The sequence below is a fragment of the Pholcus phalangioides genome, unplaced genomic scaffold (genome assembly GCF_987345545.1).
Source record: "Pholcus phalangioides strain wild (caught in Gottingen) unplaced genomic scaffold, Ppha-v1.0 ptg000013l_1, whole genome shotgun sequence".
NCBI lineage: Eukaryota > Metazoa > Arthropoda > Arachnida > Araneae > Pholcidae > Pholcus > Pholcus phalangioides.
Genome location: NW_028301606.1, coordinates 786043 through 812828, shown reverse-complemented (window position 1 = coordinate 812828; position 26786 = coordinate 786043).

Sequence of the window (26786 nt, the reverse complement as noted above, 5' to 3'; positions counted from 1 at the left end):
TGGCAAACTTACTTTTTTTTTGGTGTATTCCAAATTTACCCACGGCGACTTGGAGTAGTCCTTTATTATTATTTTTTTCATTAGTGGTTTTTCAGCAATTTTAGGGATGATAGATAACAACTTTACTTGCCTTTGACTATTTCTTTTAACAGCAATTTGCAAATTTACCTTCGTTTGACATTTTATTTTACGATAATGGGCAGCTTTGCTTGCGTTTGATATTTTTTGCCATAATTGGCGGTGTCCCTTATGGATCCCGATTTCCTATATATTTATGAAGAAAATATGGTCAGTCTAAGCATTTATAGTGTTCAGTGTAGTGGCACTGTTTCTCCCGGGACACTTTCTACGGGCCTGGGGAGAACCTTTGGCGGGCCGGCCACCCAGCACTGTGAACGGGGGCTATGTTTGATTGTTTCCGCCGCACTTTTATAGTATGATAGTAATTTTGTAACCTTGAATATTTGTATGAGCTCATGGTGATATTTGTACCCAATACTACCTTCATAGCAATGTTTAAGTGCATTCCCAATAGTATAAAAAAGGGAAATTTTTGTAAAGAAAATAATGTATGCTAATCCAAATGTGAATGCCCAGCACTGTCAACGGAGGCTCTGCTTGATTGTTCCCGTCGCAATGTGGGCTCTATGTGTATTCTCTGTGTGTGTATATTCTGTATATTGCATGTTCTGCAGGGGGAAGGGTTAGCAGAAGTGCTCAGCGCTGTGGACGGAGGCTTTGTTTCTTCGCTTCCCGTCACAGTCGAGGCGCTGTATATATATATATTTTGTATACATTGTGTATTTAGACCATTCTCAAATCTCTCTCACTTCAACATGCCAGCTCTTTTTCTTTCTTGCCCACAAGTCTTTTCTACACCACTTCTTTCGAGATCCTAGGCTGCAGTCTCCGGCCTTTATGTGCCACTGGGCGAACGTGCAATTTTTCTCCCTGGTTCAGCTGTCCATTTCAGTCAAATGTCTTGTACGTTGCATCGAGTTGATGGCTGTCTTCATGGGGAGAACGACGCGAGTAATTCGAAACTTGCGAGCACGGGGCAAGGGGAGCCACCACTATAAATCTTTGCTAACTTTTCCGACACAACTCTGCCTCTTTTGAGGTAACGGAAGTAGGGTGCTTTGCATCGGTCCGGGGCTGTGAGCGGTTCTATCTATCTATCTATCTGTAATTACAAACTAACATTTCCCGTGTTGTTCGCTTTATGTTTTCAATCGACTCAATGCTATTTGTTAAAACATGATTAATGTCCAAGATATCAATGAAAAATTTGATTTCAATTCAGATATATTATTATTAAATGGCACATTGATTCTTATTCTTGACAATGGCGCTTTGTCATGCCAGTATCAGCATATGTGAGTGTCGTTCTTGTCACAGCATTATCAAAGTTTCGTGACATTTAGCAATTGTTTATGTCACAAATGATGGTAACAAATTATCTCTCTCACGTTCTTTAACTTTTTTTTTTGTTAAAAATATATATACAGTGGGTTCCTGAAGGATCATCGCGTGTCCGTCAGCAGTTATTGTCCACCGTTCATTATGTGTAATCTCTGAAAACGAGATAAAAATTTATCTCCCTAAAAATGTATTACCGACTTCATGAAGTTTTTGAAAAATGGAAAAATATATTTGCTTCTCCAATGGAAAAATTTTTGCAGCTAAGAGTTAATTCCGATTTCTTATCGTCGAACTCTTTCGAGGCTTTGACATTTTTGACTGAGGCTTGTCAAGATAATAATCTAGGCGCTTTGATTATTCCAAAGAAAAATCTTTTTTTCGGAAAGCCACCTCGTTTTCACAATGAGAACAGGCTTTTCAACACCCTTTTCAAAATTAAGCCATTCTGTGCTTTTTGACACTTTGTCAAGCATTTTGAAGGGGAAGCTAACCCAAACGGAACTCGTTAACTAATTTTTTTTTTCTTATTATTATCATCATCAACTTTTCCAAGCAGTAAAGCCTAGTTAATGAACTGAAATTTTTCTCATAAAAATGGTTGGTTCTCTATTTTTCTCTGGAGAAACTTACGACAAAACTCGTATTCACGCGATTAATTTATTATCAGAATTAGATTAAAATTGTCACCTCCCTCTTTTGAAGACCATCGAAATTTCGTTTTTAGAATATAAAAGAGGGAAATTAAAAAAAAAAAGCTATTTCGTAAAATTTGAATAATAATAATTTCAAAACAACTTATTTTCTATGCCATTAGTTATCAATAGAGCCCGGAAGTTTAGGCACTAAAAATGGTCTAAATAGCAGGCGAAAAAAGCACTAAAAGTTCTTAAAATAAGCACTAAAAAAAGCATTTATATTTAATGACAGAAAGGTAAAATAACTGAAAGCTAAGATAATAAGCCCAAAAATTGGTCAAAAACTTGATTTCACTTTCTCCATCTACAGGTTCAATTGTAGCTGATAATAACTGCATTATTATCCAAGTTAAATGATTTCATGCTACTGCCGTAGCTAGTCACGTAGCCCGTAAAGGAAATGATCATGGACTCTATCCAGAAGCTGATGATTCTCGTTTGTTTGTTGCAGTATCTGGAATATTCATAATGATTTTTATATTTCAAACACAGCTACCTTGTTTTTATTGTAAAAAAAAATTAACTCTTTATTTATTTCATTTATATTATCACATATACAAGACTCATTCAAGCGCGGGACCTGTCACATAGCCCTGAGGGCGGCTCTGGGCAATTTAATAGAATAATAATAAATGCAGGACGTCCATAATTAAAAGACCTTGTAAAGTAGCCTACTGGCGAAACTATTTATCAGAAAAGTGTGAAATTTTGTGGAGGACTTCATGATGTGATGGGAATTTGTTCCAGGGGAAAAAAATTAGTTGCGCATGTCTCCACCAGAGAGCGTTTCACTTTGAATACCTATAGTAAACATGTAAATTTGTGTGATTTCACGCAGCAGCTGTTATAAAACCTAGAAACATTCGCGGAAATCTTGTTTCTCAATGTGTTTGCTGCTCACTATGACGATAAGTTTACGAGATCGCGCTTTCTTGGTCAAATTGTTTTACTAAAACAGCAATTCCGCAGTAACTGCTCTACGGAAATATCGGATTTGGAAGAGGATTCGAAAAGGTTCAATGGATGTTAAAAAACCTTCGGAGCATAATAACGAAATTTGAAACCACAGGATTTTCGCCTGTTCGTCCTGGAAGAGGAAGAAAACCCGTATCTATAGACGCAGTACAGGAGGTTTCGCTTCAGGTGGAAGAGGACAGATCAAATTCTCGTGGTAGCAGGCATTGGATAGAAAATCCGCACGCTATCTTAGAGGTTCCGTTGCATTCACTAAAAGTGACGGTATGGTGTGGATTTACTGCATCAGTTATTATCGGTCCCTACTACTACGAGGAGTTACGTTCTGCAGGGCCAGTGACTTGTTCGATCACCGGGAAGCGATATGAATTGTTGTTACAGAACGAAATTGTTCAGGCTCTGAAAGCACGTCACTGCCTTGCAGACACAATCTTTATGCAAGACGGAGCTCTTCTACACATTGCAGTGTGTGTTAAGAATGTTCTTTTAACACATTTTACAGAAGAACGTGTCATCAGCCGGTACTTTCCTAATAAATGGCCTCCCCGATCCCCGGACCTTAATCCATGCAAGTTTTGGCTCTGGGGGCATTTGAAACGTCTGGTATTGTTGCAGTAACAATTCTAAAAGTGTTTAACAATTGTCAAAATTGTAAACGTTTTTGCCTAAATGTGTCATTTCTTAATAAAACGCCCTCTGGTGGGGACATGTGAATCTAATTTTTCCTTCCGAAACAAATTCCCATCATGAAGTCCTCCACAAAATTGGTAGATTCACCAAAAAGTAGGCCTCAGGAAAAATGGCATCTGGTTGAAATTTTGTCTGAATTTGTCTGGTAGGGCCACAGAAAAATCATTTGGCCAGGGAGCCCGTGATGCTCTTAAGCTGATTCTGCTTGATTACTGTTTGTATAAAACGTAATTAATCACAAAAACAACTTCATTTGTAATATCATTATTTTCATTTATTACTACATGTCGCGGGCACTTAAGTGATCTGTAATCGTGCCACGGATCACTTGAAAAAGTTATCTAGAAATGTGTCGCGGTCACTAAAATGATCTGTAAATATGCCACGAATTAATGACGTAATCTGGGAATGTGCTGGGGGCACTTACGTCATGTTGAAATGTGCCATGGACCACTTGGGTGATCAGGCCATGTGCCGTGTGTCACTTGAGTGACGTTGAACTGAGCCGCAAACCATTCAGGTGCTGTGGAACTGTTCCACACGTCATTTACTTGATCTGTAAATATATCTCAGGTCACTTGGGTGATTTGTAAATGTGCCGCGGGTAAGTTAAGTGATCTTCCAATGTGTAACGAGCCACTTGATGTGGAACTGTACCACGGATCACAGAAGTGATCTCTAAATGCATCGCAGTCTACTCAAATGCTCTGGAACTGTGCCGGCCGTCGCTCAAGTATTGTGCAAATGTGCCACGGGTCATTTAAGTGATCTGTAAATGTCTCACTTGGCTCATTTTTAGAAAATTTGGATTGAGGTTGCGGGCCACATCAGATGAGGCCGAGGTTCACATTTGGCCTTACTTTGGCCACACAGTCCTAATTTTTTTGTACATTCATAGAATCTGCAAGTAGTATAGGGACCTCATGGCCCCCAGGCTAGGATCTTTTGCGGGGGCCCCCGACGAGATATCCACGGGCCCCTTTTATGATGAATTTATAGCGTAAAAAAACAAAAAATGGTGAAAATCGTCTCGGGCCCCATGGCTGGAGCCTTGTCAGCATACCCCTTGTGGGGGCCCATGATGGACCTCTATTGCTCTCTTAGATACGTTTTGAGAATGAGAAGAGATTCAGTGTGACTTCTTCTTCACAAATTTCTGCATGTGTATGTCAACAGTAATTTTTTTTCTTCTAGAGGTGAACAAGCCCATAAACCTTGCTTGGACATTGAGAAATATTACTAGGCTACATTGACATTCCAAAATAAAGGAACAATAATGCTGGAGAGAGACATGAATCTTCCACATATTTGACCAGGCAATAAACTAGGATTTCACCGCTCCAGCTTTCAAAACATTCCGCACGTGGAGGAGCTAATTATCACACGCGCACATAAGCATTTGTATTTCGTGAGTACACGGTGTTCCATCATTGCATATGCCATTGGCAAGTAAAGTAATGGCTTTCATGTGAGATCCAGTAAGACTCTAGCTGCCAACAAAAGACAAAAGCCAGGGTGATGGAACTGATAATGATATCATTGCTTTTTAACATGAAGCAAAAAAAACAAAATTCAGGTTTTTTTGTCGATTGTAACTTTTTTAATGTTTCAGTGAATGAATGCTACATGTTACAGTAAAACCTGTCTTCAGCGGAATCACGAGGGACCGGAATTTTTCTCCGTTGAACACAGGTTTCAGCTTGATAAAGGTTGAATTGATACAATATGTAAAATTAGGTAACGATCTCGTAGGTAATTGAAATAGCATATACAAATAAATTAATTGAAGATAAATTAAATAATTTTAAAATGGAGATAAAATTAATTATATTTAAAATAATTATATATATATATAATTATAGTGACTGACTCGCGATGCGAGGATCCGGGTTCGAACCCCACAGTGGTGGTCGGCTGAAGGTGGTTTTCTGTGGTTCCCAACTTCAAGGCGCAAATGCGAGCCGATCTCCCCGTTAAAAAGTCTCGCCACAGAGAGCAACAGTCCTACAACGATAAATCATTCAATCATAACACTTCACTCATAGTTTGAAAAACTGGTGGCAGATGGCAGCACTACACATAACAAGCATTGCACAGAAACAAACTTCACGTCAGGTATCACTACACGTACACGCACATTCCCGCATGTACCGATTCGTTGGGGGGTTCCGCGGGGGGGGGGGGTGTGTGGGTGTGGGCGGGGTGCATGGTATGTGGTGTAGCAGTAGTGGGTAGGGCTTCCAAAAAATGGCTCGGGGATCCATGATGTTCTTAAGTCAGCCACCTCGTTGGGCAATTTGCCTGTTGTGGCGTTGTATTTGCATTTGTATTTGTATATATATATATATATATATATATATATGAATAATTCGTCTATAATTGCTAAATTTTATATTTAAGTTTTTGCCACATTTGTATAAATTTCTTATCTACACTGTTTTTCATCTAAAATAATGACATTTAACATATTTTTAACTTCTTCAAAAATTTTCAATCAGAGTGTCATTATCTGTCATGAAATGATAATTTCAATGATAATTTCAATGATATATCATTGAAAATGATAACTTGGGATTTGTTAAAAATGCAATACTAATAAAAAATTAAAGTCAAAATTTGGGAGTAATTTAATTGAAAATTAATTAATTATATAATAGAAAATTGATGAATGAAAACTAATGAGAGAAGTAGTTCCGGAAATAATATAAAAATTCAGAAATGATTCGAAATTCATAATTTCAGAATTTGTGAACACATTTGTAAATTTTCAATGCAGCAAAAGTCTGTTATAACGACAATTCGCAATCAGAGGGAAAATTGTCGTTATAACGGATTTCTCGTTAAAAGCTAATTTTCGGTTTTTGCACTGTAGAAACATATAAGGGGGGGGGGGGAAACAAAAAACAACAGAAATTTTTTTCTTCTATTTTGAACTAGTTGTACTTGAATACGAATCTAGAATTTGCTGCTTATGTATGCACAACATTGATTGTATAGCGAAATTATAGACTTTGTGGAAGAAAGCAGTTTCTGCAACTGGAGTTGCAAGTAGTGGTGAAATCGTTTTACTATTTCGTACATTTCACTATTACTGTTGCACAATAAAACTGTCCAATAACATTTAAGGCATAGAAAATGATTAAAGCCTTTTGCCCTGTGTCCAGTTTAGGAAGATTTTTAAAAAATGGTAGAGAAGGAGGGGAGAGGGAGGGGGAAATATTTTTCAAGCGAAAAAACAATGATGTCAAAACCAGAGGTCGTGCCCACCTACCCAAGCAACACACCTATAGATAAGATGGTGTGTATATTTCGAGCTCCTATATAGACATTTAAAAAGATTATTAGATACAGCATGTTGTGTGTCTTCTTATCTATGGAGAGGTACTGCCTCGTTTATAAGCATCTATGAATAAGGTGAAAAGATTTAGAAAAAATGACGCTGTTTAGTCTTCATTTTATGCACATTTCTTAAATAAAGGAAAATAAAAACATGCTTTTCAGGAATTTCCGTTGTCGTTATAGTGAATGTGTTCCGATTTCCATTCATAAATAACTCGCTGTGAGCGAATATTCTTTTGTATCTTTAACATCAGCTCTTCGGCAACCACTTGCAAATTACTCGTGATGGGGATGACTGAAAGTTATAACGAACGTTCGTTCTCGTTATAACGGACTTATACTGTACTTGCCCTAGAATTTATTCAGAACCCCCCCCCCCCCCCCGCGTAAAATAGCACCCCGACCTACGTTACGTCCCTACCCTACATTTAAGTTGGCCTGAAACTCTTATGTCATAATCGAAATAAGTAGTCAAGTCAGCCCTTTGCGAGCCGCATTCGGCCCATGTGCCTGAGGTTTTCGCTCCTGAAATAAACGATTTCTGCGGGTTGCAATGAATTAAAATGTAAAAAAAACTTGTATGTTTAACAAAGATTTAAATGCGAAATAAATATATTTATATGATTTTAATTAATTACAATACAGTCGTTTCCCATTTCAACGAATAGCGTTATATCTAAAATTTCGTTTTAACGAACACTTTTCTAATCCTTCAGATATGTTTACATAGAAGAAATGCAAAGACCTGGAATTCCTTTGCAACGAAATTTCGTTATAACGAAATGATTTCTCCGCTCTCTTGGAGTTCGTTACAACGGGATTCGACGGTATAATCAGTCATATTCGCCACTAAAACTTTTTATAAGTCACTTAAGTTCCCTTTTTCCATGAGATTTATAATTTCAATTTATTTCAGCAATTGCTATTCATAATAACAATATACCGTATGCTATTGATATATGTCTGGCAAACGTTCTTGCCGAACGCGTATCTAAGCGTGTAAATAATATACCTACAATACTGGAGGAAAATGCTTACCTCGAGCACAAAAATTCAATGCACTTTACATGAAAAATCACTTAATAAATCCTAATAAAATTCGAAATTGATAAATTCAGAAGAACCCCCTCCTTTAATATCAGAGTTATTTGAATTTTTTTCAAAGCATATTAGATTTTACTAAATCCCGAATTTACCGAATTCCCAAACAGTGTAATATAATCAATTCCTTCAATAAAATAGAAAGGGTCTGAGGAGATTAAATCACATTGAACGGAATTCATTTCAATATGGAGCTGAATGAAACGTGATATACTCTTTGAAACTCGAAGCCAAAAAATGCCTTTGTGCTATTTAATAAATAATGGAAGCACCTCCCAAAATATATAAAGCTTAAAACCCGATTGAAGGTGTATGTAATATAAGGGTATTTTTATATCTGGTATGAGAAATTTAGCAATTTTCGGGGGCTTGAAAAAGAAAGGCTTACGTTGCATGAATTTGCGAGAGCAAGTCCTATCTAAGTGTAAAGCACTCGGTATATCAATTTTAAAAAATTTTCTGGAGTTTCATAGCATCTGGCTTTAAAAACTCTATTTTCTTATTAAATGTTTGACACAGCTTATATTAAACGTGACAGTTTTTATTCTCGCCGTAAAAAGTTGTTGGAATTATGAAGAGTATGGATAAAAATTTCTTGCCATTTTTCATTCTCTCTTGTCAGTGATGCTGAAATTTTTATTCCGCTAACAAATTTGAAAGTTTTAAATTTTTCGTTTTTATTTAATACACGGAAATTCACTTTATCGAAAATTTTGTTTGTTTTCCTTTCCTAAATGTTTATTGTTTGTGTTGGGAAAAAATGGTATTTTTACAATGCAATTTTCCTTTAGGAGTCGTCTATGGTTCACCTCATAAAAATGGATTGGAATGTGTTTTACTTCTTTTTTTTTTTTTTTTACAAAACGGATGTAAATTGGTGCTGTTAGTATACAGTCGAATCCCGTTTTAACGAATACCGTTATAGCGAAAATCTCGTTTTAACGAACACTTTTCTAATCCTCCAGATAAGTTTACTTAGGAAAAATGCAAAGATCTGGAATTCCTTTACAACGAAATTTAAGTATAACGAAATAATTTCTCCGGTCTCTTGGAGTTCGTTGTAACGGGATTCGACTGTAGTAATGAAAAATTAATTTTAAAAAAATTCTATGTATCAGCGTTTCTCAACCAGAGGGGGGTTCGCTGGCTTATCTCTGTAACTTATATGTGTTGTATGTGTTATATGGTTTTTGTCTACCAACTATTTTTTAAAAATTTAATATTTTAATTTTCGCCCCTAATTGTGATCTTTCGGAGCGCATACTGCATTTGTACTTTGGGCATGACGTTGAACTTGATTTATCTTTACACAAGCACACACTCATGCTTCACATATACATGAGCAAACTTGTCTTTCTTCTTTACAACGCCCCAGAAAGGCTATTTGTAAGTCGTCAGACAGCCTCATTGGGCTGGGAAACGACGAAGTAAATTAAATTCTGTCTGTGGTGGTCCGCAGATAGATAATTCAATTCTAACTGAATTGATAAATTTATTCAATTGTTTTCAATTGACATTAATGATATCCATATGGGTTCAAATAAAAATTGTATATTCACACTTAAGTTCACCGTACCTCATCAAGGAAAATGCGGGACATTGCGATCCTTAATGCGGGATATCCCTAATTGTAGCCAAAAAATGTGATCATTAAAACTAAAATAGATGACGGTGGGAAATATAAGGGCTGCTATAAATTTCAGTAAACAAACAGGTATTTGACAAAAAAAATTAAAACGACAGGATGAAATTTCATTAAGAAAAATAAGAGGAATTGAATGAAACGTACTTAAAGTAAGTAAAATATGGGACATCGCCGATTGCCATCCAGAAGTTGTAATAGGTCTTCAAAATCCCAAATTGTAGTCAAAGTCGCTGAAAAATTCAGAAATAAACGATGAACCTGAAAAATATGTGAGATGAATATTTGTATTTATAGCTTTATTAAACAGCGTTTTTTCATACTTATTATAACAGGCATGAAAACGCTGTTTATCCAAGATTTTAGTAAACATTACAAATTCAAAAAAGCATCTTTGAAAAAAACGGGACAAATGTACAACAAAAATTCTGACCAAAAATACAGGAACCTTCCGCAATACTGGACACAACGAGTCCGTCGAAACTTAGTACCCAGATCAACCCATGCATTAATATGGCCCTGAAGTCCGAGACCCCAAATATATAGCTGAAGTAATATATTCGCAGAGAGGCCTGGCAAAGGTTTTCTAATGTTTAGAAAAAAAAGGGCTTTCAATTCACTCACAGGCGTTTCCTCAAATTTGGGAAAAATGCAGGATAAATGAGGGTAAAACGTGCTTCACCAGCGTTTATGCTGGCTGTTTTTTCCCAACTTTATACGTTTTTTGAATTTAAATATCTTAGCGAATATTACACTTAGAAAAGTAGAATTTTTTGTTGGCCTCGGGAGAGACAGGGCAACAACTTTCTAAATGCGTTTTAGAGCACAGGGTGTCCGTATGAAAAGTTTTTTTTTTAATTTCGATAACTACACAACCCCTTCCGATATGAATGACGTATTTGAGCACTACACGTTATTTGGATATTTTTTCTAACTGGAAATATGCCTCTCGGATCAACGGTTCACCAGTTATTTGCGGTGCTCGCTGTTAGCTATGCACTCTGTATATCTACTAGATAGAGCTATACTGGACGAACCGTAGGGCCGGAATCTTCTATCCCAGCCACTGTATAGTAATGGTAAGTCGAAGCACATTTCCCTACAGCCTGTTAAATTACGAAACTCCCCTCCTCGCCCCATCGAAAAGAAAATCCTACTGCATAAAACATCAAAAATACATTCACTCTCGTTAATTAACTAATAATAAAGATCAAGATGAAACACATAAACATCAAAAAAGAAGTCAACGTACATCTAATTATTACATATGTACAAACAAATGTTTACACGTCAAATAACATTCAAAACTCGTATACATATATTACACGTCTTCTTCCATAAAACTACAATTTTGACTTACGTTTTCTGATATCTTACAGAAAATTATGCTAACATCAATAATAATTCTAAAGAAAACTACTCAAAAATCATCCTCATCCGAAATAAATTCCAACAAATAAATCGAATTAAATTCAAAATTTTTCCTTCCAAAGAATTTAGCAGGAAAAAAAAAGAAGAGAATGGGGCCGAGTGTTTGTAAAAATTTCAATTATTCATGAGTTCGAATATTATATTAAGAAACATTTTTTTTTTCATTTATCTCTCTGATGTTTTCCAGAATATTAAACATATCCATAGAAGAAGAAACAAAATAATAATCGGCATTTCAATTAAATATCCATTTACATATTTGTTCAACAATTTCTATTTCCCCAGGGTGTTATGAACACGAGAGACATGTAAGTTCCCATTTTTCTATTTGCACCTTTATTTTTTTGCAATGATAATGCACATTTCGGATAAAATCCATATCCATTAAATATGCCATTTTTATTTGTCTCGAGTATTTTAAATTATATCGACGGATGATTTAATGGATATTCAATTTATAAAAGTAGTCTTCTGATTTTAGTGATCATACTTTTTTTTCCCAAGTACACGCATGGTATACACCCCTTTAGTTTTTACTGTTGGTTATTTTTGAAATTTAAATTAGAAAAGGTATTCGTATTCAGATTATATAGGCTGACGATATATTTTCGGGAAAAATAGGTGAAATTGATATGATATTGATAGGTGAAATTGATATGATATTGATAGGTGATATGATATTGAATTGATATTGATAGGTGATATGATATTGAATTGATATTGATAGGTGATATGATATTGAATTGATATTGATAGGTGATATGATATTGAATTGATATTGATAGGTGATATGATATTGAATTGATATTGATAGGTGATATGATATTGATAGGTGAAATTGATTAATTATAGAATTATTTTTTGAAATTTTTCCAAAATTTAAATTTATAATTTAAAGGAATTGATATGTTTTATCTAAATTGTTAGATGTAAATTTATTTTTATTATTTCAAATAACAGTATTTATATCCAAAATGAAAGCATTTTTTATTCAAAAAATTCTAATTCTGTAAAAAATATCTTTTAAGAAATTTTTAAATTTACATTTTTATAGTTAATAATGTATGAATTTTAAAAATTTATTCTCCTGGATTAGGGAAAAGGAGTGACGTCACCAATTATCGCCAAAAAAGTTTCCAACTACCGCCAAAATCGCAGAAATACTGCATAGCCGGTGGCACGAAGTAAAGGGCCCTGGCAAATCATCGTGAGTTTCAATGTTTTACACGAAAATGACAAACATGTGAGATAAATTGTACATTTATACGGTCATAATTATTTCATTTTGGTTTAAATGTAATGAAAATTATCTTTTCATTTATGATTTCAATAAAGATTATAAATTCGCCGTGTTAAAAAAAATCGATTAGTGAGTCAGTACGGCCAAAATTTACAGGCAAATACGGAATGTGTCCCGTAAAATACGATTATGGTGAAATATGGTGTATTATAGAAAATGGAGGCAAATCAGCATAATAAATACTAATAAAATACAGTGAAACCTCAATATAAAGATATTGTGCGGACCAAGAAAAAATGTCATTGTAGAGGAATTATCGTTATATCAAGAGGCAGCAGTTTAACATTAGAGTATAGACATTTCAAACAAAACAAAAAAATATCTTTGTCGAGGGACTTATCGCTATATGGAGTATCATTGTAGCGAGGTTTCACTGTATGCCAATTTAGTAGTCAATTGTCAACAAAATCTCCGCCAATTGGTCTTAAAACTGGAAAAGTATGTGATTACGCGAAATATTCCATATTTCATAGAGAAAAATACAGATAATAGGGATCCTAAATTAAAAACTCTCACCAAAAGTTCCAAAAATTTACAGCTATCACTGAAACTGCTAAATTCTAGTACTAAGGGTTTCAAAGGCTACTGAAAATCGCAGTGAGTTCTATAATATGCATTTCAATAAGTAAATAAATAAACTTGAAAAAGCAGGACTCACATATATTATGTAAGATGAATATTTCTATGCTCAGATGGCCAAATGTTATGTCACTTTTTTAAAATTTCACGGTGGCAAATTTGCAAACAATATTTTGCCAAAATGCGATAATGTGGCTTTTTTTTAACTTATTATAATTTGCCTCCGTTGTTTCCTCGTAGACTGAAATAGAAAAACAAAATTTTGCCAATTTCCAAAATTTTGGCGAACGAAATTCTGGAATGCGAACTTTTCAATTTTTTTATAAAAGTGACTTATGATATTTCACCATCTGAGCACATAGTGATCAAAATCATTTTCATCCTTAATTTCTATAATGATTAAAAACTTCGAGCAAGTTTATTTGAAAAACCCGAAAAAAGCGTGGCACTTGGTAAAAAAATGACGGAAAATATGGACATGTCCCTTACTAAAGTCACTCAAAAATAAGGACCTTTCTGTACATCCTGTACATCAAGGATGCTCAACCTTTTGCCACTTCCCCTACGGGCCACATAATCGGTTAGAACTAGTTAAGTGATCTGAAAATGGGCGTTGAGCCAATCAGGTAATCTGAAAATGTGCATGGGCAGCTCGAAGCATTTGGAAATGTGCCGCAAGTCACTCGTTTGATCTGAAAGTTTTCACGGGTCACATCAGCCATCTGTAAATGTGTCGCAGGCAATTTTAATGACCTGTAAATGTGCTAAAAGCCACTCAGTAGATCTGAAAGTTTATGCCGCCAATTGAGTCATCTGCTGTTTGTATCTGCTCATTGTTATGGGCATCTTTTTCTCAGCTACCTCGTTGGGAATTTTGCCTGTTGTGACGTTGTATTTGTATTTGTATTTATTTGTATTTGCTAAACCCCCACTCAAATGATTTATGATCAAATGTGCCGCTTGGGTAATCCGCAAAAGTACCACGTGCCACTTAAGTGAACTAGAGATGTGCCGCAGGTCACTCACGTGATTTGGAAATGTGCTTGGGGTCACTTTAGTGTTCTCGATATATTCACTGTTGGCATCTTAAACGATCTGGAAATGTTCCACCTGCCACTTGAGTGTTTTTCAAATCTTTCCATGAGCCACTTAAGAAGTTCGGTTATTTGTCGCGGGCCACGTTATATGACTCCGAAGGTCACATTTAGTCCGCAAGCCATTGGTCGAGAATAAGTGTCGTACATCATTATTTGTTATGCATGTATGGAAATCTCTGTATACACACAAAATAAAACTGAAATAGCTCATTACTTCCGCGTAGCCGTCCATTAACGTATGTAATTGTATTAGGATAATAATTCTTCCATAAAATATGGACAAATATAGTTATTATTGTCTACAAATCGTCCCTCTTTAGACAAACCTTCGTCTGCGGCTCGGACGATGTATCAATCACTTACTGTTTTCCTTCCTGGGCTTTTTTGTCCCCTTTCGGGACTTCGATTTTTCGTCACATCACCACAATGACCATTAATATCCCTGATGTATTCATGGACTTAAAGGGGGGCCAGTTCGCGAGTTTCGTCCGGGAAAAAGGAAAAATTCCGAACCGAGCAATGAGTCACAGTCTCTGACCCACTTGAGCTTCCATTAGAAAGCATTCAACTCACATCACTCAACCTACTATATGCCTACCAACCATCTATCCTCTGTTCAACGACAGTCTCTTCCAGGGCCAACAAAAAAAAATAAAGGATAAAAGAAATCCAGGACACACTAGTGGGGGAATTGGGAAAGAAATAAAAAAAAAGCCAATAAGTTTAAGGAAGAAAAGAGGACTTTGTGTGTCCTCTTCTTTCCCACATGACCCCATGAGAGATAGGATGGACCAACCTCCCAGAGCGGTACTCCCCCAGCATTTCAATTACATCTGGCTACATCCATTGGGAAGATCGAACTTTCGAGGGTATGTCACGCATTATAATCGGTCCGAAAGGCGAGAAGAGAATGAGATTGTTATTTTCTACTTTTATATATTTTCTGGTAGACCGTGTGTTCTTTTAAGGGGGAGTAACCCCATATATGAGATTTCGTTAGCGCTCGAATTTCATATTTCAAGCCTATAGCGCTCAAATATTTTACAAATAACACTTACGAATTCATTTCTGTCCAATACATGTTTTCTGTTTCAGGTTGGGAATTCTTGTTTTCAGATTATCCTCGTGGAAAATATTTTCTGGTTCTGACAAACGCACCTTCCAGATGGGAAAAAAAAGCTGAAACTATTTTCTAGATAAAAATGCTAATATGTACTCTCAGGGTATTTCAGAAAAGACTCTCTAACTTTGGAATTACATAATTTGGAAGTAGTAACAGACAGAGAGATAAACAAGCAGTTCGTTTAATGTGCAGCCCTTGAATTTTAAATACGCCGGTTTGTGAAATTAGTTACAGTTACGACCTATTTGCAAAAGTTGCAAATAGGTCGTGCCACAATCCTTCATTATACGAGTGCAAGGTGAATAGGTATACGAGCGCATGGCATTTTACTGGCGAACCGTTGATCCTAGAGACATGCATCTAATTAGAAAAAGTGTCCAAATAGATCGTAATATGGGTTTACCCGCACTTAATGATGTTTTTAAACAACTTTCCTCCGTCTTTCCAATTCGAGAATATCTCAGTGAATATTGCAGTTAGAAATGCGAAATTTTATTTTGTTGGCATCGGGTGAGACAAGCCAATAACTTTTTAATTGGGTTTTTGGACACAGGGTGTCCGTTAATTTAACAAAGTTAACTTTTTTATTTTAATAATTATAAAACCCCTTAATTCGTGAAATGTATTCGATTCGAAATGTTTCTGCTCGTGTATTCGTAAACGTATTTCTCAGAATACACATGAGGGGGGGGGATGATCTTACAGTTTGTGGAGAAATATTTTAATTTCTTGAATGCAAAAGGTGATTACTTAATAATTATTTACCCCTTGCAACATGAATGACGTATAGGAGTTTTACGCGTTATTTGGATACTTCTTCTAACTGAAAGTACGCCTTTAGGATCAACGGTTTGCCAGTAAAATTTCGTGCGTGCTATTAGACATAGGGGTGCTATTAAACTATACAGGGTGCTATTAAATATGCACCCTGTATACAGGGTGTAACTAAACTTATTGTCAGAGCTATAAGGGGTGATAGAACTCGCCAAAACAAACAACTTACACCATACAATGTGGGGTCGGAAAGCAAGTGGCGAGCCGTGAGAGGGCGCTTTCTCTGAAATGTCGCCTTCCGCAGAAAACCAACTTCACCCGACAACAACTGTGCCGCTAACTCTATTAAACCTGGTTCCTCACGATGAGAGTCCAGCACGAAGCCCAAGGGTTCGACAGTATAGTTCAAAGAAATATGGTACATTATTCTCAGACTTCTTGACAAAAAGACCGATAAAAAATCGCCCTTTAATTTAGAAGAAAGTCCCCGTATCGGGTTTTTTTTTTTTTATTTATTTCTTATTTCGTCGCAGAATCTCTACTCGAGAAGACCCGCGAGCCTTAGTCAAAACCTCCGCAAGCAATGGCCAAATCGGATATCAAAAGAAGGACACACACTCTCTCTCACACACACGTATAAGGCTCTACCTACAACCTACCAGTCTTGAATAAGAAAAGGGGATATACACACACACACATACACGAGACTTATAATACTACTTAGGTCTTAAGATTATAGGGAGGAGAGAGGAAAGAGGCCTTGAAGAAAACGGAGGATGAGGATAGAAACCGAATCCGTTAAAGATTCGCGGCAGTCGCTTGACTTATCACAAACGAAAGACATCAAAAGCTGATATCGAGTTCCACTAATTGAGTTCTAGTTACATGGGCGAAAAGATGCTTTCTTAGAGTGTTTTTCTTCTTCTTATTATTATTATTATTATTATTCTATTTTTTGGGATATTGAACTCACCTCAAGCGACGATGATGCAAACAACAAACACACACACATCATTCAGCATCGAACAAGAAAGAGACTACATTTGCCTGTGCAAAGAAAGAGACTCCGATTTCAATCTCTTACCCATTCATTTTCCGATGCCGTCAATACAAAGGATAATGAAAAGAGTCTTTTATTCGTGAAATGTATTCGATTCGAAATGTTTCTGCTCGTGTATTCGTAAACGTATTTCTCAGAATACACATGAGGGGGGATGATCTTACAGTTTGTGGAGAAATATTTTAATTTCTTGAATGCAAGAGGTGATTACTTAATTCCCTTTGCCGCATTTTACTGGCGAAATTTGCTTGTCGTAGAGCACACATGATCAACCTATATCCCGCGGGACAAATGCGGTTCTCGGAGAAATCTGATGTGACCCGCGACCTGTTATCTAATTTTGTGAAAGTGAACTGAGTGGCACGTAAACAGAACTCTCGAGCGATCCGTTTTGCGGATCCACATCACTTGAGTAACCCGTGGCATATTTCCAGATATAATTTGAGTGTGACATATTCTTGAGTATTTTGTGGCGCAGTTGCAGGTCTGAGTGTACCTTGGTGCATTTACAGATCATTTAAGTGATCTGCAGTTAAGTGATTTAAGTGATCGACATCACCTAAATGACCAGCGATATAGTTACGGATCACTTTAGTGACTCGCGGCTCATCTACAGACATACTTACATGATCCGAGAAAGCATTCCAGATCACTCAAGCAGCCCGCTGCACATTTCCATTTCCAGATCACTTAAATGACCCTCGGCATATTTAAAAATCATGCGAGTGACACGCAGTCCCAGAGGACTTGGACGGACAGCGGTACATATACAAATCATTTAAGTGACTTGCAGAATATTCACAGATCAATTTAGAGACCCTCTTCCCCCCCCCTCCCCCAGTGCAGTTCCGGAGCACTTGAATGACCCGTTGCACATTTACAGATCATTTAAGTGACCTGCGGCACATTTACATATCACTTGACAAACGTGCGGCACAGTTCCATATCACTTAATTAAGTGATCCACGACACGTTTTCAAACCAATGAAGTGACCAACACGCTCCTAAAGGTTGAAAATCCTTGTCTCCTAGAGACATACTTCCAATTATATAAATTATACATAACGTATAGAACTCAGATACATCATTCATGTTGAAACAAGTTGTGCAGTTATTAAAATAAAAAAAATTATTTTATTATACAGACACCCCGTCCTCAAAAACCCAAATGGAAAGTCGTTGCCCTGTCTTCCCTGAGTCTAACAAAAAGAACTTCCACTTTTCCAAGTGCAATAGTCATTGAGATATTTGATTTCAAAATAGGGGAAAATTTCGGAAAGGCGGGGATTTTAGCATGAAATTTAGAAGACGTTTTTTTTCAGCCCAATATATTAAGGAAACAAATATTGCCTAGATTTTATGCCGAGGTGAACTCGCAAAGAAAAAAGTCATCTGGTGTCCTCCGCCCTCAGAACCTCAGCCCTCTGGCGTACCGGCAAGCATGCTACCATTTACACCACTGGAAACACGATGGCCTCCCTTATTTCATGCATTGCGGTGTGAGGTGCTGCAAATGACCGCCCCCCCCCCCCCCCCAGCTGGAACGGTAGAGTTATTAGAGATAGAAGGCTTTCTCTCAGCCCAATATATCAAGGAAACGGATGTTTTCTGGATGCAGAGGTGAACTCTGAACTCTCTACCGTCGCATCTAGGGGCCATTCGCGGAAGTTAGGCGATGCTATTAATGCCTTTACTTCAGCGCCTCATGCCGCAGTGCGTGAAATAAGGAAGGTAGGGTCGTGTCTGCAGTGATGCAGATGATAGCATGCTTGCAAGAGGGTCTGGGTTCGAGTCCCAGTGAACAAGTGACTTTTCTTTCCGAGTTCACCTCTGCATAATATGCAGAAAACTAATGTTTCCTGATATCTTGGGCTGCTATACAAAATCCGTCTATCTTTTTCTTAAGTCAAAGTAGCTTATGGAGATGTCACATCTTGAATAAAAATATGAGAAAAAATCTATATGAATATTTATGAAAATTATCTGCATTAACTATTTTAGAGAAGATTAGAAATTCAAATCAACTTTATTGAAGGAAAATGTCGCTTCGGCCAAAAAATGCAGAAATGTCCCCATAAAATAAGAGTCATATGGTTACATCACTCGTGCTGTTAAGTGAGTGGGTCCATCGAATCGTTTTAGACACTTCCCTGGTCCCTGAACTCAGAAAGTTGAAAAACGCTGCACTGAATAATGCAAATTTCAAAACATTTGCTGAAATATATTTTTTCCGTGTTACACACAATATGTATAAGTCTTTCGTACATTCGCCATGCGGAATAACATTAACACTCTTAATTGAGCTAATTCGAAAAAATAAGACCATACAAAAATCAAATCGCTACCAAATCTCTTTTAAAAAACTGCACGGGTTATATTTTAAATATATACATATTTACATAAAAAAATAAAATACCCATGCCAAGAAGACATTTCAAAGACATTCTTTTTTTCCCGAAAAGAATATTCGAAACATACACGTTCATTATAAAAAAAAAACATACATGAGAGATACGAACAGAGAGAAAAATGTATGTAAAAATCTTAAGAGAAGTAAATGGTGACGCCTGTCAAACTGTCTTTGGAGCATAACATTGCTCGGTAACTTTCCCATTTGCAATGTTGGGATGTTCTTGAGAGGAGGAAAGGAGTATGTGCCAAAAGCATTCATCGGATGTTGCACAAATGAGAAAGATGTTATGAGAGAGAGAAGATAGAGAGAGAGAGAATCATCTTCTCTCACCACACAACATATAACTAACAAGAACAGAAAGCGAGACATATTCTGGAGACATTTTTAAAGGAATTCTTGAGAAAATGAGAAATCCAGAACGTTTAGGAATAGAAAAAAAGAATTCATATAAAATATATAAAATAAAAAATGCAGTTCATTGCAGCGTAAAAGATCTGCTTCTTTTCCGAAATCGAGAACCGAAACATCTACAAAAAAAAAAAAATGCTTTTTTAGACGGGAAAATTAACTGTGAGGGTTGCGTGTGACGAAGCGAAAATAATGTCCCATTTCTTTAAAAAAAACTGGAAAAAAAACGTAAAAAAACAGCATTTTCTGCCTTGGAAACTTTGAAATGAGATACACCAAAAAAAAAAAGGAAAATTTCTGTAAAATTTCCCCCCCCCCCAGTCTTTTAATTTGGATAAAAGATTTCCTTTCATTCTTTGGTTTTTCTAATTTCTTAGAATGATTCTTATAAGGGAAAAAAAATTTTTACTTGGAATAAAATTTTTTTCCAGAAAAAAAAAACGATAATCCGGAATCACACCCATGAAATTCACATTTTTTTCCCCCTCCGTATCTCATTCAAAAGTCTTTAAATGATGATATACTTGATGCATGATTCTAACAAATGACATGTAAGTATAAAAATACATGTTTTATGACGTGTGAAGTCAGCGTTGTGTGAAAATGCGAAAAATACAGTGTAGTTATTTATTTTTTACGTTTTTCCTTTATTACATGATTAATGAGTATTTTTCTGGGAAAGAAAGTATTTGTTGTGTGTATATTTATTTATTATTTATGTCGGTGTTGCAATGCTTAAGTTTCGGTTTTTCCCCCTCGCTTGTTAGGATGATTAACACGTCTGGGATTTTCCTAGTAGAAATTGAGTCACATTAAAATGAAAACTTGTGCTTTGGTGTCCCTGTGTAATGGCAGATTTCTGAAATTTCCCGGAAGAATACGATTGTTTTTCTGTATGTTCGCGTAAATATGCGATGTTTCGAGAGAAAGGGGGTTGATATCTGGTTTTCGTACGTTAAATCTGGTAACCATTTGAATCTGTAGCTCTTACTGAAAACTTTGGTCATCAAAAATACACTAAGAGATTGATTCGATTGCTAACTGCTTTTTTAGGAAGATAGATGGGACTTATATACAGGATGTCCTGTAAAAGTGCTAATGCGGCCTCTATCTGATCAATCGTCCGCCGTAGGGATGTAGTTTCAGTTAAAAAAGTACTCAAAAATTACCCTGTTCCAATTTTGGGAGTGAAAAATAGTTTTTCACAAAAAAAAAATTTAATTTTTATACGGTCCACTTCCACTCTAATATCCAATTAGAAAGTTGTTGCCCAATATCTCCTGAGGCCAACAGAAAAAATTCCATTTTTTTCTGTGCAATATTCACTAAATCGGAGAAAAATTTAGAAATAGCAAAACCTAATGGACAACGCTCCTTCCCTTCATTTATGCTGTCCTTTGGCAATTTTTCTTTGTTTTTTGAACTCGAATATCTCAGCCAATATTGCACTTGGAAACTTGAACATTTTTTTTGCTAGCCTCAGGATAGCAACTTCCTTATTGGAAGTTAAAGGACAAGGGTACCGTATACGAATTTAGATTTTTTTTTTATTTTGTGACATACAGTATTTTCACTCTCAAAACTGGTGCAGGGTAATTTTTGAATGCCTTTTGACAATTTTTAACTAAAATCATACCTCTATAACAGACGGTTAATGAGATAAAGGCTGCATTAGTACTTTTCATGACACGAGGTATATCATTATCGAAGATATGGTTTTACATGTTTCGAAAATATCTGACTCTTCAATATTCGTAAATCGTATCATCATGTGCAAAATTTATACTAGCAGTTGATCATTCTATATGCCTGATCACCCTAGGATAACGTTTCTCGTCCTATGGTTCGCAAGGCAGGCTTGATAAAGTTATTGACCCGTTGTTATTAATATAAGTAATATCCATTTGGGTCCAAATGAAATTGTATTGCCATACTTAGGTTAACCATATACCATCGAGGAGAATGCAGAAAATTTCAATCCTAAATATGGGATATCACTAAATTTTACGATGACTAAAAATTGCAATTTATTGCTTTAAATTCGGTTCAAACCGGTAGAAAAACGGTAGAAAAACGAAATTCGGTTCAAACTGGGAACTTAAATAGTAATCACGTAAAATACGGGACATCCCCTGTTGCCATCAAAAGCATTGTCAAAGCAGGCCACATCACCAGTCGTAATTAAAATTCCAAAACAATCGAGGAAAAAACGTTGAGCCTAACAAAATATGAGAAGAATATTTACAATTTTTTGCGATAATTATCATAAAAAAAATTATATTATGAAGATCTATGAAGTTTATATTCGACTTAAGTAAATATTGCCAATTCAAGTGCGTTGAAAAACGGGACAAAAGTGTAAAAAAAATCGGAACAACGAAAATTACAGGAATATCCCGGAATACGAGAAACAAGTGTTCCGTCAAATTGTTTCAGATATTTTACTGATCCTTGTTTTTAGAAAGGTTCAGAAGCACTCACCTAGGCTGAATGTTCCATCAGCAGGACAGATTTTGAATATTTCAATACACAGGGTGCCCTATAAAAATGATAAAAACGCATTATAAATACGACATTGTGACGCAATGCACTTTAGTAAATGTAGTTTACTGCTGTGCGGTCGTGTGGGCATCGTGCTGGACTCTCATGGTGATGGTCTAAGTTCGAACCCCGTTGGTGACACAGTTGTGGTTGTTTGAAGTTGATTTGATAGGCTAATGAGTTTTTGCTGTGGTTTTTTCAACTCCGACGCACTAATGCAATCGGTCTTTCATTTGAAAAAGTTTCTCATCAAAGAGTATGCAGACCTTCAACGCGATACTCAACGCGTAACACGAAAACTCACGCATTTGCCATTTACACTTAAAAATTGGAAAGCCAGATGGCAGCACCAGTACAGAAAAACTGCCCGAGTGGCGCCGTGGTAAGATGCTCGTCTGCCACTACGAAGGTTACCATCAAGGTCCTTGGGTTCGAATCCGGGCATAGAACGTTAGGAGCAAATTCTTTACCTACCGAACCTGGAGCCTTCATTTCCCACCTAACCCATATGGTTGAAAATTGCCGTATGGCGATATATGACCGGAGTTGGTGTGCGGTAAAGTAGTAAAGAAAAACTCGAGTGTAGCAGTGGTAAGATATCGTCTACCACCGTAAAGATTGTCATCATGTTCACGAGCTCGGTGATGGGGAACGGCATTCATAACAAAAGTTCTTTCCTCACCGAACCTGAGACTACCGCCGACAGATGGCGTCTTCATTTCCGACCCAACCCGATCTGCAGTAAATTGCTATATGGCAATATGATCGGAGTTGTGGTGCGGTAAAGTAGAAGTAAAGAGCCAAACAACATATACATACGTTAGGGCTACGTAACCAAACACACGTTGCTGCATAGCTTACTAAGATTTTTGTGTAAACTTGAATAGTCACTCTAATTTTCAAGTTAGGATCTATCTATAATTAGATAGATTCAAGACGCGTCACTTTCACCCAAAATTTCTGTGATAAAATAAATGTACACAGTTCAGTTTCTCTCTCTAACTATCTCTGTCTCTCTCTCTCTCTCTCTCTCTCTCTCTCTCTCTACGCTATCATCTCTCAAGATGAGTGTCAAGAGCTCAGAATCACCACCTCGTATACAATAGAAAAGCAAAAAATTAAAGAAAGAAGGTGCAAGCTTGTGTTATTAACGTTAATGAAGACTTTGGTAAAAATTAATCCAGTACATCCCTAAGAGACCTAAACGACCGTGACATTGCTCATTAGCCAACAAACCAAAAATAATTTCGTTTGAACATACAAAAAGTATAATTATGAAACAGTGTTCGCACGAGGAGAAGGGGATCGATTTGAGAGAGAATAAAAAGATATCCACCCGAGAGAAACAACAATCATAGATACGAAGAACAACAACATCTTCGAGCCACGTATTGGGATCATTTCCTTCTCCAAGTCTTTGATGGTCTCCAGATAAGGGACAGAGATCTTCCATCTAAAGGAAACTGCTGTTCGCTGTCATAGGCAAAAGCTGTATATATAGATGTACATGTAAGAGAGACATACAAGACACATGATAGTACAATGTACTACTTCGGGCTAAGAAGAGAGGAAACTTCTCCATTTCTAGCTGACCGCCCTTCTATTTCTTATTGTTGTTGTTCTTTCTTTCCTCTGGATGCTTTTATCTGCACAGAAGCAAAGATTCCCCGTAATCTTTACTCTGTGATTCGCTGCTATTGTTCTGTCTTTGGCCTCATCTTTAGCTGACCTCCTTATACAACTTTCTGCATGAATTGTTTGATCGTATATATCACTGTGTTTATTCATATACAAAAATGCTACGCCCTTCATTTACCTGTAGATCCATGATGTTTCACATCTGGAAGTGACCGAGACCCATTTTTCAGATTTGCATTGGAAGATGTACGGAAATAATGTTTTAGTTCTGAATTTGAAGAGCTAAAAAATTGACATATGCAGTCAAATCTCGATAAGTTTGTTTTTTTTTAATAAGAAAGCAGCGCTATTTACGAACATCATTTTGATAAAACAACTACGGGAGATGAAGAAATTCGAAAAGATGAGTTATTTTCTAATTTAATCATATTTAATTATCGAATGAAAATATTTAGAAACAACCCAGACGCACACAGGGCCGGATTAACCAAATAAGCACGTGCTTAGCGCACCACAAAATAATGGTCAAATAGTAGTTTTTTTTTTCATGTATTCTGTTTTTTTCTTAGCATCCGGTCAATAGAAAATTCAATGGGGCAGTGATATCTATGCAACTGGCAAGTTCTATAACTACCTTGTTTCAGAACAGATGAACGATCCATTCCGTGAGCATGTGCAATAGCAACATGAAACTATCGTGACCAGTGGCATTAATACAAAGAAACATTTATGGAAAGATCCATGGCTGTAAGACATCTATAGTGTATACGCTGGATGTCTTGCAACCATAAGGATGGTTGACGACAATATCGAAAGGTTGACAAGGGCTGCAACTAAGGGAGGGCATGGAAGAGGAGGGGGACTCTGGTACAACGGGCGCTGGACCAGGAAAAGCGCTGAGTTTACTTTTTTTCCCCGTTACAAATTACGGGGAGGGGATGCCAAACTGGATACAGACATCCCCTCCCCCCCCCCCAAGTGACAGAATAAATTTTCCTTTCTAGTTGCGGCCCTGAAGGTGACACAAAAGTGGCTGTGGGCTGTACAAATTTTGTCACCCTTCACCCATTCTAGTCTTGTTTTCTTGACTACTCATTCCTCCAAATTAGCTACCCTGGACAATAACTGGCTTAGTCTCCCCCTCCCGTCCAACACCGCAAATATCATGCTGAACCCCAAAAGAAGCTGCCACGGAACACGAGTTGGAAACCCATGAAACCCAATAGTGCTTGATCCACCCCAATGCCAAAATCTCTATGAAAACCTTATCTAAGCTCCAGCAACAGGAAAATGTAGAAATGAGCTGTTAGTCGGCACCTTCCATTTACGACTTTGATTTGGATATTTCCAGTGATTTGCTTCCAAGTAGCACCCTCTATTGACTCCCCCCCCCCCCTTCTAGAGCACAACACTGTATCAGTTTCTTCAATTCTATAAATTTTCATACAATTTACGCATACAGGGGACATATACATTCCTTGCATATACATGCGTTAAAAAAAACATAGCAATTTCTTAATGTAGATTTTAAATCGCTCCGTATTATCTCGGCAAAGTATTTATTGTCATATTATGTAATAAAAATAAATATTTGAGAAAGCAAATTTATGATCAGACCAGACAAAATGAGAGACTTTGTTTGAAAATCCCTCATTGGAAAATGAGGATTTTTTCAAAGATTTGTAAATGGCGTATAAAGCATAGATGCAAGTACAAAAAAATCGACATTTTTTTGTCATCTAAAATGACCAACAACCTCTTCCATTCCCCAAGATTTCATTACCAGTGAATGGGTTATACAATGACATTCTTTTTTCCAAATTATATATCAAGATTAGTATTTAAGTATTATGCGCAGAATGTTATGGTTAACACATTTTAAACACTTGCTTAAAGAGAATCCGCTTCTGAGATTTCACCTAATCCGAAGACTATTCTCATAGTAACTATGACCTACCCGTTTTCCTCGAATCTAACCAATTTATTAACTCCTATCTTTATTTCATGTAATTGAAACAAAACCTCATGAGTCATGCCATCGAATGCTTTTCGAACACCTAAATTAAAAGGGTCATCACTTTGCCTTTCTGGTATGGAAATAATTCCCATATGCATAGGAGGTCGTTTGAATATGACTCATGTTATCATTCTGAATAATGGCTGGAGTTTTTATCTCTCCGACGACAGTCTACATCATACACTACATCTTCCATCATGGCCTCGGAGGACATTGGGGAGAAAAAACTGGATATTTGCCAATTTGCGATGTATATTCGAAATACAGCGAAGATTATAAAATGGTCCCTTTCTTTTGTATATACAGATATGGATGTTTTTTCCTTAGAATAAATCATAGAAAATTCAGCTATTTTTTTTTTAATATTTTAAATTCCTTCAAGTTTTTTCGGACAAATCTTTTTTTTATCTCCTTAATTTACGATAAAAAGGAACAGTAGTAAAGCAAATGGCGAACACTCTGAGAACTCGACTTCTCTACAGCTCTCACTCTCACAAAGAGAATTGAACCACCTCGGACACACACACACTCACACACATAC